This window comes from Pseudophryne corroboree, chromosome 6, assembly GCF_028390025.1.
Source record: "Pseudophryne corroboree isolate aPseCor3 chromosome 6, aPseCor3.hap2, whole genome shotgun sequence".
Lineage (NCBI taxonomy): Eukaryota > Metazoa > Chordata > Amphibia > Anura > Myobatrachidae > Pseudophryne > Pseudophryne corroboree.
Window position 1 is genome coordinate 183433410 of NC_086449.1, and position 12934 is coordinate 183446343.

General features: G+C 51.2%; 1 protein-coding gene across 1 annotated transcript in view; it reads left to right on the forward strand.

Annotated features, from left to right (window-relative positions):
- Positions 1-12934, forward strand: part of ADGRA2 (adhesion G protein-coupled receptor A2) — a 339201-nt gene that overhangs the window by 134599 nt on the left and 191668 nt on the right. The window lies entirely within an intron of this gene.

The following is a 12934-nucleotide window of genomic DNA, read 5'->3' on the forward strand; positions in this document are numbered from 1 at the left end:
CTTAGAAAAAGTTTTTAGGTTTTTTATTTTCAGTGAGTCCTGCTGGCAACAGGCTCACTGCATCGAGGGACTTAGGGGAGAGAATTTCAACTCACTTGCGTGCAAGATGGATTGGATTCTTAGGCTACTGGACACCATTAGCTCCAGAGGGAGTCGGAACACAGGTCTCACCCTGGGGTTCGTCCCGGAGCCGCGCCGCCGACCCCCCTTACAGATGCTGAAGATTGAAGGTCCGGAAACAGGCGGCAGAAGGCTCTTCAGTCTTCATGAAGGTAGCGCACAGCACTGCAGCTGTGCGCCATTGTTGTCACACACTTCACACCAAGCGGTCACGGAGGGTGCAGGGCGCTGCTGGGGGCGCCCTGGGCAGCAATATTTAATACCTTTATGGCAAAAGAATACATCACATATAGCCATTGAGGCTATATGTATGTATTTAACCCATGCCAGATATCTAAAACTCCGGGAGAAAAGCCCGCCGAAATAGGGGGCGGGGCTTATTCTCCTCAGCACACAGCGCCATTTTCCTGCTCAGCTCCGCTGTGAGGAAGGCTCCCAGGACTCTCCCCTGCACTGCACTACAGAAACAGGGTAAAACAGAGAGGGGGGGCATTTTTTGGCGATATTTTGATATATTTAAGCTGCTATAAGGAACAACACTTATATAAGGTTGTTCCCATATATATTATAGCGCTTGGGTGTGTGCTGGCAAACTCTCCCTCTGTCTCCCCAAAGGGCTAGTGGGGTCCTGTCTTCGATAAGAGCATTCCCTGTGTGTCTGCTGTGTGTCGGTACGTGTGTGTCGACATGTATGAGGACGATGTTGGTGTGGAGGCAGAGCAATTGCCGATAATGGTGATGTCACCCTCCAGGGAGTCGACACCGGAATGGATGGCTTTGTTTATGGAATTACGTGATAATGTCAGCACATTACAAAAATCAGTTGACGACATGAGACGGCCGGCAAACCAGTTAGTACCTGCCCAGGCGTCTCAGACACCGTCAGGGGCTGTAAAGCGCCCTTTACCTCAGTCGGTCGACACAGACCCAGACACAGACACTGAATCTAGTGTCGACGGTGATGAAACAAACGTATTTTCAAGTAGGGCCACACGTTATATGATCACGGCAATGAAGGATGCTTTGCATATCTCTGATACTGCAAGTACCACAAAAAGGGGTATTATGTGGGGGGTGAAAAAACTACCTGTAGTTTTTCCTGAATCAGAGGAATTAAATGATGTATGTGATGAAGCGTGGGTTAACCCAGATAGAAAAGTGCTAATTTCAAAAAAGTTATTAGCATTATACCCTTTCCCGCCAGAGGTTAGGGCGCGCTGGGAAACACCCCCTAGGGTGGATAAGGCGCTCACACGCTTATCAAAACAAGTGGCGTTACCGTCTCCTGATACGGCCGCCCTCAGGGATCCAGCTGATAGGAGACTGGAAACTACCCTAAAAAGTATATACACACATACTGGTGTTATACTGCGACCAGCCATCGCCTCAGCCTGGATGTGCAGTGCTGGGGTCATCTGGTTGGATTCCCTGACTGAAAATATTGATACCCTGGATAGGGACAGTATTTTATTGACTATAGAGCAATTAAAGGATGCTTTCCTTTATATGCGAGATGCTCAGAGAGATATTTGCACTCTGGCATCGAGAGTAAATGCGATGTCCATATCTGCCAGAAGGAGTTTATGGACGCGACAGTGGTCAGGTGATGCGGATTCCAAACGACATATGGAAGTATTGCCGTATAAAGGGGAGGAATTATTTGGCGTCGGTCTATCGGATCTGGTGGCCACGGCAACTGCCGGAAAATCCACCTTTTTACCTCAGACCCCCTCCCAACAGAAAAAGACACCGTCTTTTCAGCCGCAGTCCTTTCGGTCCTATAAGAACAAGCGGACAAAAGGACAGTCATATCTGCCTCGGGGCAGAGGAAGGGGTAAGAGAGGGCAGCAAGCAGCCCCTTCCCAGGAACAGAAGCCCTCTCAGGGTTCTGCAAAGCCCTCAGCATGACGCTGGGGCCTTACAAGCGGACTCAGGAGCGGTGGGGGGTCGACTCAAGAATTTCAGCGCACAGTGGGCTTGCTCACAGGTGGACCCCTGGATCCTGCAGGTAGTATCTCAGGGTTACAGGTTGGAATTCGAGAAGTCTCCCCCTCGCAGGTTCCTAGAGTCTGCTTTGCCAACGTCTCCCTCAGACAGGGCGACGGTATTGGAAGCCATTCACAAGCTGTTTTCTCAGCAGGTGATAGTCAAGGTACCCCTCCTACAACAGGGAAAGGGGTATTACTCCACGCTATTTGTGGTACCGAAGCCGGACGGCTCGGTAAGACCTATTCTAAATCTGAAATCTTTGAACCTGTACATACAAAAATTCAAGTTCAAGATGGAGTCACTCAGAGCAGTGATAGCGAATCTGGAAGAAGGGGACTTTATGGTGTCCCTGGACATAAAGGATGCTTACCTGCATGTCCCAATTTGCCCTTCACATCAAGGGTACCTCAGGTTCGTGGTGCAAAACTGTCATTATCAGTTTCAGACGCTGCCGTTTGGATTGTCCACGGCACCTCGGGTCTTTACCAAGGTAATGGCCGAAATGATGATTCTTCTGCGAAGAAGAGGCGTATTAATTATCCCTTACTTGGACGATCTCCTGATAAGGGCAAGGTCCAGAGAACAGCTGGAGGACGGAGTAGCACTAACCCGACTAGTGCTGCAACAACACGGGTGGATTCTGAATTTTCCAAAATCTCAGTTGACCCCGACGACACGTCTGCTGTTCCTGGGAATGATTCTGGACACGGTTCAGAAAAAGGTGTTTCTTCCGGAGGAGAAAGCCAGGGAGTTATCCGAACTTGTCAGGAACCTCCTAAAACCAGGGAAAGTGTCTGTGCATCAATGCACAAGAGTCCTGGGAAAGATGGTGGCTTCTTACGAAGCGATTCCATTCGGCAGATTCCACGCACGAACTTTTCAGTGGGATCTGCTGGACAAATGGTCCGGATCACATCTGCAGATGCATCAGCGGATAACCTTATCGCCACGGACAAGGGTGTCTCTTCTGTGGTGGTTGCAGAGTGCTCATCTGTTAGAGGGCCGCAGATTCGGCATACAGGACTGGGTCCTGGTGACCACGAATGCCAGTCTGAGAGGCTGGGGAGCGGTCACACAGGGAAGAAACTTCCAGGGAGTATGGTCAAGCCTGGAGATGTCTCTTCACATAAATATACTGGAGCTAAGAGCGATTTACAATGCTCTAAGTCTGGCAAAACCCCTGCTTCAGGGTCAGCCGGTGTTGATCCAGTCGGACAACATCACGGCAGTCGCCCACGTAAACAGACAGGGCGGCACAAGAAGCAGGACAGCAATGGCAGAAGCTGCAAGGATTCTTCGCTGGGCGGAAGATCATGTGATAGCACTGTCAGCAGTATTCATTCCGGGAGTGGACAACTGGGAAGCAGACTTCCTCAGCAGACACAATCTACACCCGGGAGAGTGGGGACTTCATCCAGAAGTCTTCCACATGATTGTGAACCGTTGAGAAAAACCAATGGTGGATATGATGGCGTCCCGCCTCAACAAAAAACTGGACAGGTATTGCGCCAGGTCAAGAGACCCTCAGGCAATAGCGGTGGACGCTCTGGTAACACCGTGGGTGTTCCAGTCAGTGTATGTGTTCCCTCCTCTGCCTCTCATACCAAAAGTACTGAGAATTATACGGCAAAAGGGAGTAAGAACGATACTAGTGGCTCCGGATTGGCCAAGAAGAACTTGGTACTCGGAACTTCAAGAGATGCTCACGGAGGATCCGTGGCCTCTACCTCTAAGACGGGACCTGCTTCAGCAGGGACCGTGTCTATTCCAAGACTTACCGCGGCTGCGTTTGACGGCATGGCGGTTGAACGCCGAATTCTAAGGGAAAAAGGCATTCCGGAAGAGGTCATTCCTACACTGGTAAAAGCCAGGAAGGAGGTGACTGCACAACATTATCACCGCATTTGGAGAAAATATGTTGCGTGGTGTGAGGCCAGGAAGGCCCCCACGGAGGAATTTCAACTGGGTCGATTCCTACATTTCCTGCAAACAGGATTGTCTATGGGCCTCAAATTGGGGTCTATTAAGGTTCAAATTTCGGCCCTGTCGATTTTCTTCCAGAAAGAATTGGCTTCAGTTCCTGAAGTCCAGACTTTTGTAAAAGGAGTACTACATATACAGCCCCCGGTTGTGCCCCCAGTGGCACCGTGGGATCTTAATGTAGTCTTGGATTTTCTCAAATCCCATTGGTTTGAGCCGCTCAAATCGGTGGAGTTGAAGTATCTTACATGGAAAGTAACCATGCTACTGGCCCTGGCTTCAGCCAGGAGAGTATCAGAATTGGCGGCTTTATCATATAAGAGCCCATATCTGATTTTCCATACGGACAGGGCAGAACTGCGGACGCGTCCTCATTTTCTGCCTAAGGTAGTGTCAGCGTTTCACCTGAACCAGCCTATTGTGGTGCCTGCGGCTACTAACGATTTGGAGGATTCCAAGTTGTTGGACGTGGTCCGGGCATTGAAAATATATATTTCAAGAACGGCGGGAGTCAGAAAGTCTGACTCACTGTTTATATTGTATGCACCCAACAAGATGGGTGCTCCTGCTTCTAAGCAGACGATTGCTCGTTGGATTTGTAGCACAATTCAACTTGCACATTCTGTGGCAGGCTTGCCACAACCTAAATCTGTCAAGGCCCATTCCACAAGGAAAGTGGGCTCATCCTGGGCGGCTGCCCGGGGGGTCTCGGCATTACAACTCTGCCGAGCTGCTACTTGGTCAGGGGCAAACACGTTTGCAAAATTCTACAAATTTGATACCCTGGCTGAGGAGGACCTTGAGTTCTCTCATTCGGTGCTGCAGAGTCATCCGCACTCTCCCGCCCGTTTGGGAGCTTTGGTATAATCCCCATGGTCCTGACGGAGTCCCCAGCATCCACTTAGGACGTTAGAGAAAATAAGAATTTACTTACCGATAATTCTATTTCTCGTAGTCCGTAGTGGATGCTGGGCGCCCATCCCAAGTGCGGATTGTCTGCAATACTTGTACATAGTTATTGTTACAAACAAATTCGGGTTGTTATTGTTGTAAGCCGTCTGTTCAGAGGCTCCTACGTTTGTCATACTGTTAACTGGGTTCAGATCACAAGTTATACGGTGTGATTGGTGTGGCTGGTATGAGTCTTACCCGGGATTCAATATCCTTCCTTATTGTGTACGCTCGTCCGGGCACAGTATCCTAACTGAGGCTTGGAGGAGGGTCATAGGGGGAGGAGCCAGTACACACCACCTAATCCTAAAGCTTTATTTTTGTGCCCTGTCTCCTGCGGAGCCGCTATTCCCCATGGTCCTGACGGAGTCCCCAGCATCCACTACGGACTACGAGAAATAGAATTATCGGTAAGTAAATTCTTATTTTTTTTATCCTCTAACTGGCTATAGGTTGAACTATCTATGCAAACATTTTAGTTCCCTGATTGGCTACAGGTTGATCTATCCATATGAGCATTATAATTCCCTAATTGAAAACTGTGAATATAGGTTCTTGTACTATCCATGACACTTGCATAAATGATGTCATGTTTTAGAACCTATGGAGAGTTTCAGAATGAGATGAAACAGAGTAATATCGGAGTTGGGATCTAGGGCTGGTTGATTATGCAACGCAAGTTCCTTTCTCCCATCTCAATCTGGGAACATTCAGTTAGTTAAAAAGATGTGTAGATCATTTGTTGTAATATAAAATACCTAACGTTGATGTATTGCAGAACACCATATATTAATTTACACTTCTGGTGGAAGAAAGCATTTAGGCAGCAATATAATGTAAAGACGACACACTGAGCCCATGGATGCACATTAAGGGCCTAATTCAGACCTGATTGTAGCTGCAAATTTGTTAGCAGATGGGCAAAACCATGGGGGTGATTCCGACCTGATCGTAGCTGTGCTAAATGTAGCACAGCTATGATCACTTACACTCAGGGCCGGATTAACAATGGGGCGGATGGAGCTGCAGCTCCAAGCCCCCACTGAAAATAGGCCCACAGGATCTCCTGCAACGCAGATAGTGTTGACAGGAGAAAAAAAAACTTTTCTCCTGTAATCACAAACAGCATTCCGCCAGTCCAAAGCTTTGCCCATCCCCTCCCAAGCCACTAGCAGCCCTGCACAACCAACCTCTCACCCTCAGTGTCTCCCCAAAGCAATCTACACCCAGGTCCGTGATAAGCTCCGCCCCCCGGCCGCGATAAGCTCCGCCCCCTTAGTCCATCTGCTGCTGTACGTGAATAGTTCCTCTGCTCTCACATACAGCATCCAAAGCTGTGAATCCGGACCTTAAGCTCCGCCCCCTGGTTCTTCCACTCGATTCCCCTTTCACCCGATCTCCACCGCTGGCTCATGTTAAGCTCCGCCCCATGGCCCAACGTTACTGAGCACCCTATCAGCCGAAGCTCTGTCCACTGGACCGCGCGCAGCGTTGTCTCAGTCTCATGCTCCCTGCTTCATCTGTAGTCCTGTCCTGCTGCTTTAGCGGCCAGTCCTCTATTTAAAAATATTTAATATGCTGCCAAACAGTGGTGTGAGGTGTTCTGCAGCTGCTGTTTGTCACTGGCTGCTCTATGCCCCGCGTCTAGAGTGGTATCTGGTGGCAACATCATGGCAGCAGTGGTGTAACGATGCCAGGGCATAATCCCTGGGCGCCGGCCTGTGCGGGATGCTGGAGCAAGGCTTATTAAGCATACTGATCACCCACCCAGAGTCGGCGCAAAGCAGCAAGCTGGGGTATGCATTGCGCCTCATTCAATGCCCGCAGACCTGTGAGCTCCGAGAGGAAGGGCAGTCATCAAGCAGTGCGGCGCACGGAGGGGAGCTGCTGAAAAAACGGAAGAAATGTGCTGAGACCTGGAGGAAGGGGAACCGCTGACTGTGCTAGTGTCCTGACTCCTCAGACACGCCCCCTCCATTGGCACGTCAGAACCGCGGTAGGCTTTGGCGAAAGAGAGTGGGAGCTGCTACAGCCAGGTATGAGGTAAGCAGAGCAGGTGGGGTCAGCGCCGGCATTTATCGGGCCCCCATACAGCCGTCACCCACCTCCGGTGTCCTGTCTACTCCATCCAGCCTGTCACAACCCCAAACGCTCTGCCTGCCATGTCACTTCTCATTATCCCATCCCTCATTTACTGCCTCACCTACACTCCCAAGATTAATTTCCTCATTCACTGCCCCCCCCCTCTCTCTCTCTCTCTCTCTCTCTAACTGCCCCAGGTCTCTCTCTTTGCTACAAGTGTCTCTTTCTGCTCCACGTCTCTCTCTCTCTATTGTAGCCAGGGCCGGTTCTTGCCTTTGTGGCGCCCCGAGCAAAACGATAGGGGCGTGGCTTCATATGGGGGCATGGTCAGTTACGCCCCCATTTGTGCCCCCTTTAGCGCCGCTGGAAGAGAAAAAAAAATAAAAATGTATACTTACTATCCCCGCTCCTGATTCCAGACCACTGCAGACAGCCGCCGGCGCCGCTCCTCTCCTCGGATCAGCATAGACACTAGAGGTCAATTATGACCGCTAGCGTCTGTGCCACAATGCTGTGCGGTGCCGCGATGACGTAATCGCGCACCGCACAACAAAGGTCCCCTCCACGAAGGAAACCAGCGGCGAGGGTCACAGCAGGGAGCACAGCGGCTGAGGGTACAGTAGCGGATCTGGCCATGATGCGGCGCCCTCCGGATGGCGCCGGCGCCCTCTGGAAGGCGGCGCCCCGGGCAAAAGTCCTGCTTGCCCGTGGCAAGATCCGCTACTGATTGTAGCCCATACACTTGTGAGATATCAGGTACAATACTTCGATTTCAATCGCATCTGTGAGATAAATGGAAGGATTGTATGCACATTTAAGGTACCATGTGACGCGATGCGCGGGCACACTGCTCGAATGTCGCATCTCATGATATTATGTGCTGCACTTAATATTTATCGCATCGCAGTGCGATCGCATGTGTTTTTTTTAACACATGCAATATATTGCACTGCGATGGGCACCCGCCGGGCCACTCCCACTCAGTGGTGACGTGATCATCACGTGATTACCATGCGACCTATCGCATGATCGCATGGTAATAACTTTGGCAGTTCAGGTGCGATTTCATCGCACCTGAACTACCGGTGCAATGCCCTGCGATGTTGCGGGGCATCGCACAAGTGTATAGGCACCATTACTGCCCCAGGTCTCTCGCCCTGCTCCAATTGTCTCTTTCTCTCTGCTCCAAGTCTCTCTCTCTCTCTCTCTCTCGCTCTCTGCTCCATGTCTCTCTGCTTCAAGTGTCTCTTGCTCACTTTCTGCCCCAGGTCTCTCTCTCTGCTCCATGTTTCCTTCTCTCTGCTCCACGTATCTCTCTCTGCTCTATGTATCTCTCTCTCTTCTCCATGTATCTTTCTCTTTCTCTGCTCCACATCTCTCTCTACTCCACATCTCCCTCTCTCTCTCTCTCTCTTTGCTCCACGTCTCTCTCTCTACTCCACATCTTCCTCTCTCTCTCTGCTCCATGTCTCTCTCTGCTCCACGTCTCTCTCTATCTCTAACTGCCCCGGGTCTCTCTCCCTGCTCCAAGTGTCTCTTTCTCTCTGCTTCAAGTATCTCTCTCTCTCTCTCTTTCTGCTCCATGTCTCTCTGCTTCAAGTGTCTCTTGCTCTCTCTCTCTGCGCTCCATGTCTCTCTGCTCCACATCTCTCTCTCTGCTCCATGTCTCTTTCTCTCTGCTCCACGTCTCTCTCTTCTCCAAGTATCTCTCTCTTCTCCATGTCTCTCTCTCTGCTCCACGTCTCTCTCTCTGCTCCACGTCTCTCTCTCTGTTCCATGTCTCTCTCTCTACTCCACATCTTCCTCTCTCTCTCTGCTCCATGTCTCTCTCTGCTCCACGTCTCTCTCTATCTCTAACTGCCCCGGGTCTCTCTCCCTGCTCCAAGTGTCTCTTTCTCTCTGCTTCAAGTATCTCTCTCTCTCTCTCTTTCTGCTCCATGTCTCTCTGCTTCAAGTGTCTCTTGCTCTCTCTCTCTGCGCTCCATGTCTCTCTGCTCCACATCTCTCTCTCTGCTCCATGTCTCTTTCTCTCTGCTCCACGTCTCTCTCTTCTCCAAGTATCTCTCTCTTCTCCATGTCTCTCTCTCTGCTCCACGTCTCTCTCTCTGCTCCACGTCTCTCTCTCTGTTCCATGTCTCTCTCTCTACTCCACATCTTCCTCTCTCTCTCTGCTCCATGTCTCTCTCTGCTCCACGTCTCTCTCTATCTCTAACTGCCCCGGGTCTCTCTCCCTGCTCCAAGTGTCTCTTTCTCTCTGCTTCAAGTATCTCTCTCTCTCTCTTTCTGCTCCATGTCTCTCTGCTTCAAGTGTCTCTTGCTCTCTCTCTCTGCGCTCCATGTCTCTCTGCTCCACATCTCTCTCTCTGCTCCATGTCTCTTTCTCTCTGCTCCACGTCTCTCTCTTCTCCAAGTATCTCTCTTCTCCATGTCTCTTTCTCTGCTCCACGTCTCTCTCTCGCTCTCTCTGCTCCACGTCTCTCTCTCTGTTCCATGTCTCTCTCTGCTCCAGGTGTCTCTCTCTTCTCCACATCTCTCTCTTTTCTCCATGTCTCTCTCTCTCTCTCTCTGCTCCAGGTGTCTCTGACTCTCTCTCTATCCCAGGTGTCTCTGACTCTCTCTCTGCCCCAGGTGTATCTCGCGCTCTCTGCCCCAGGTGTCTCTCGCTCTCTCTGCCCCAGGTGCCTCTCGCTCTCTCTCTCTGTCCCAGGTGTCTCAGTTTCAAGGTGCACGATGGGAGAGTTGGAGGAAACCACTGAACACATGGGGCCTGGCCATTAGGCTATTGAATATCTTCATTAAAAAAGAATAATACGTTCAATTGGCTGGTGGTTGATGGCAGGCACGCGGGGCTCCCGAGAAATAACGCACCCTGGCTACCCCCCCTTAATCCAGCTCTGCTGCATTGACACACAATAGGCCCTTCATGAATTTCAGCTCCAGGCCCATGTGGACATTAATCTGGCACTGCTCCCTGCTTCATCTGTAGTCCTGTCCTGCTGCTTTAGCGGCCAGTCCTCTATTTAAAAATATTTAATATGCTGCCAAACAGTGGTGTGAGGTGTTCTGCAGCTGCTGTTTGTCACTGGCTGCTCTATGCCCCGCGTCTAGAGTGGTATCTGGTGGCAACATCATGGCAGCAGTGGTGTAACGATGCCAGGGCATAATCCCTGGGCGCCGGCCTGTGCGGGATGCTGGAGCAAGGCTTATTAAGCATACTGATCACCCACCCAGAGTCGGCGCAAAGCAGCAAGCTGGGGTATGCATTGCGCCTCATTCAATGCCCGCAGACCTGTGAGCTCCGAGAGGAAGGGCAGTCATCAAGCAGTGCGGCGCACGGAGGGGAGCTGCTGAAAAAACGGAAGAAATGTGCTGAGACCTGGAGGAAGGGGAACCGCTGACTGTGCTAGTGTCCTGACTCCTCAGACACGCCCCCTCCATTGGCACGTCAGAACCGCGGTAGGCTTTGGCGAAAGAGAGTGGGAGCTGCTACAGCCAGGTATGAGGTAAGCAGAGCAGGTGGGGTCAGCGCCGGCATTTATCGGGCCCCCATACAGCCGTCACCCACCTCCGGTGTCCTGTCTACTCCATCCAGCCTGTCACAACCCCAAACGCTCTGCCTGCCATGTCACTTCTCATTATCCCATCCCTCATTTACTGCCTCACCTACACTCCCAAGATTAATTTCCTCATTCACTGCCCCCCCCCTCTCTCTCTCTCTCTCTCTCTCTAACTGCCCCAGGTCTCTCTCTTTGCTACAAGTGTCTCTTTCTGCTCCACGTCTCTCTCTCTCTATTGTAGCCAGGGCCGGTTCTTGCCTTTGTGGCGCCCCGAGCAAAACGATAGGGGCGTGGCTTCATATGGGGGCATGGTCAGTTACGCCCCCATTTGTGCCCCCTTTAGCGCCGCTGGAAGAGAAAAAAAAATAAAAATGTATACTTACTATCCCCGCTCCTGATTCCAGACCACTGCAGACAGCCGCCGGCGCCGCTCCTCTCCTCGGATCAGCATAGACACTAGAGGTCAATTATGACCGCTAGCGTCTGTGCCACAATGCTGTGCGGTGCCGCGATGACGTAATCGCGCACCGCACAACAAAGGTCCCCTCCACGAAGGAAACCAGCGGCGAGGGTCACAGCAGGGAGCACAGCGGCTGAGGGTACAGTAGCGGATCTGGCCATGATGCGGCGCCCTCCGGATGGCGCCGGCGCCCTCTGGAAGGCGGCGCCCCGGGCAAAAGTCCTGCTTGCCCGTGGCAAGATCCGCTACTGATTGTAGCCCATATACTTGTGAGATATCAGGTACAATACTTCGATTTCAATCGCATCTGTGAGATAAATGGAAGGATTGTATGCACATTTAAGGTACCATGTGACGCGATGCGCGGGCACACTGCTCGAATGTCGCATCTCATGATATTATGTGCTGCACTTAATATTTATCGCATCGCAGTGCGATCGCATGTGTTTTTTTTAACACATGCAATATATTGCACTGCGATGGGCACCCGCCGGGCCACTCCCACTCAGTGGTGACGTGATCATCACGTGATTACCATGCGACCTATCGCATGATCGCATGGTAATAACTTTGGCAGTTCAGGTGCGATTTCATCGCACCTGAACTACCGGTGCAATGCCCTGCGATGTTGCGGGGCATCGCACAAGTGTATAGGCACCATTACTGCCCCAGGTCTCTCGCCCTGCTCCAATTGTCTCTTTCTCTCTGCTCCAAGTCTCTCTCTCTCTCTCTCTCTCGCTCTCTGCTCCATGTCTCTCTGCTTCAAGTGTCTCTTGCTCACTTTCTGCCCCAGGTCTCTCTCTCTGCTCCATGTTTCCTTCTCTCTGCTCCACGTATCTCTCTCTGCTCTATGTATCTCTCTCTCTTCTCCATGTATCTTTCTCTTTCTCTGCTCCACATCTCTCTCTACTCCACATCTCCCTCTCTCTCTCTCTCTCTTTGCTCCACGTCTCTCTCTCTACTCCACATCTTCCTCTCTCTCTCTGCTCCATGTCTCTCTCTGCTCCACGTCTCTCTCTATCTCTAACTGCCCCGGGTCTCTCTCCCTGCTCCAAGTGTCTCTTTCTCTCTGCTTCAAGTATCTCTCTCTCTCTCTCTTTCTGCTCCATGTCTCTCTGCTTCAAGTGTCTCTTGCTCTCTCTCTCTGCGCTCCATGTCTCTCTGCTCCACATCTCTCTCTCTGCTCCATGTCTCTTTCTCTCTGCTCCACGTCTCTCTCTTCTCCAAGTATCTCTCTCTTCTCCATGTCTCTCTCTCTGCTCCACGTCTCTCTCTCTGCTCCACGTCTCTCTCTCTGTTCCATGTCTCTCTCTCTACTCCACATCTTCCTCTCTCTCTCTGCTCCATGTCTCTCTCTGCTCCACGTCTCTCTCTATCTCTAACTGCCCCGGGTCTCTCTCCCTGCTCCAAGTGTCTCTTTCTCTCTGCTTCAAGTATCTCTCTCTCTCTCTCTTTCTGCTCCATGTCTCTCTGCTTCAAGTGTCTCTTGCTCTCTCTCTCTGCGCTCCATGTCTCTCTGCTCCACATCTCTCTCTCTGCTCCATGTCTCTTTCTCTCTGCTCCACGTCTCTCTCTTCTCCAAGTATCTCTCTCTTCTCCATGTCTCTCTCTCTGCTCCACGTCTCTCTCTCTGCTCCACGTCTCTCTCTCTGTTCCATGTCTCTCTCTCTACTCCACATCTTCCTCTCTCTCTCTGCTCCATGTCTCTCTCTGCTCCACGTCTCTCTCTATCTCTAACTGCCCCGGGTCTCTCTCCCTGCTCCAAGTGTCTCTTTCTCTCTGCTTCAAGTATCTC